This window comes from Genypterus blacodes, unplaced genomic scaffold (assembly GCF_046128005.1).
Source record: "Genypterus blacodes isolate CSIRO-AG114 ecotype Tasmania unplaced genomic scaffold, CSIRO-AGI_Gbla_v1 ptg000017l_1, whole genome shotgun sequence".
NCBI classification, from domain to species: Eukaryota; Metazoa; Chordata; class Actinopteri; order Ophidiiformes; family Ophidiidae; genus Genypterus; species Genypterus blacodes.
In genome coordinates this window covers 6,934,038-6,935,597 of record NW_027466831.1, presented here as the reverse complement: position 1 = coordinate 6,935,597, position 1,560 = coordinate 6,934,038, and positions in this window count along the sequence as shown.

The following is a 1,560-nucleotide window of genomic DNA, read 5'->3' as shown; positions in this document are numbered from 1 at the left end:
GGGTTTTCTAATTTAGGGTTCAATTCAGATTTGAGATGTGAGTGTAAATTGGAGTTAATATCTAAATTGGGACTTATCTGCACCTCTGTATCCACAATTCAGAGTTGGAACTGTTCACTCCAGCAGGGGAAATGTCTGTCACAATAAACAACACATTTTCATCCCATACTTTTGTTTATGATCCCAATTGGCTGCATTTTCCCTAAATGAGGTCTTTCTGTTTTAAACTGGAGAATGTATTTATTTCTGTCTTCTCTCTCTCCACACCTCTGTAATCTCTTTGACATGAAACAACAAATGTATTCAAATCACTTAGAAGTCTGATGTCTTAAAGAAGATACCAGAAATTGGATTTTTATTTTTTATTTTTCTACTTAATGAAATCAAATTTCGAATGTAATTCAAATTAAAGTAGTGGTATGTTTACCACTAAGTATTTTTCATCCTGCATGAGATCATGCCTTCATGTGGTCTAATTCATGCCTCTGCAGCTCTTCCTTTAGTCCTGATTCAAGCAAAAGCTCTCCCATGTCTCCAGCTTTCAGCAATTATGATTTAACCAAGGCCACATGCAGAAACCACATCAGCTCAATTTTAACATTTTTATGCTGGTTTGCGATGCCAGTGCAGATTTGGGTCTGGCCAAAGGATGCTGCCTAACATCACATGGGAAGAGTCTTCATTTCATTTCAACACAACACTGTGTGAGCGAGATTAAGTTAATGTGGACATGTCGGCTCTCTGTTGGTCCATCCGTCTGCTGTGAAAGGTGCTGAGGTCTTTACCTGGAGACGCTGTCACTCATGACCGGGGGAGGGGCTCAGTAGTGCAACAGTGGGGCTGTGACTTTGTGAAGAAATACTTGATTTACAAAAAAACTGGAAGAAATCTTTGCATCATTCAGGAAGTTTGACCATACTGTACTCAACATAAGGACCCTGATACATTGTGTTTTCTGCCGAGGGACAAAATGAGCGCAGTATTACAGGATTAACGCAGAGTGAGCCTTGGAGCCTGTGTCAGTGGCAGAGTGTAAAGGGTTAAACATCAGGGAATGATTGTGGTGAAAATAAAGAGGGAACATACACACTGTACTCACAGATGAGCATGTCCTGTATGGATGCGTGTGTCCAACAGCACAATGTCAGATAATAATTCCGAGTGACATCCCAGCTACGACTGCCACGACTCGTTTCTCTATGAGACGTTTGAGATGAAATTCCATATTGTATCTGGTGGGATTACTCCACACTAGGCACCCTCTATTAAAGACCTTGGATAGCGTGTACTTAAAGTAATATACGCACTCAAGCGTACACTGGCACACACACACACAAACACACACACATGCTGAGCAGATACACACTCAGCAGCTCGCGGGCAGGTCATAATTCAAGCCTAATGTTTGTCATGGCTCCCTGCTTAGTATAGACATACAGAGACCTGATCCCCCTGGGACTTAACAGCAAACTCACACACACACACACACACACACACACACACACACACACATTCATAATAGAACAGAGATGGTATGTTTTGCACGCAACTCTAGATACA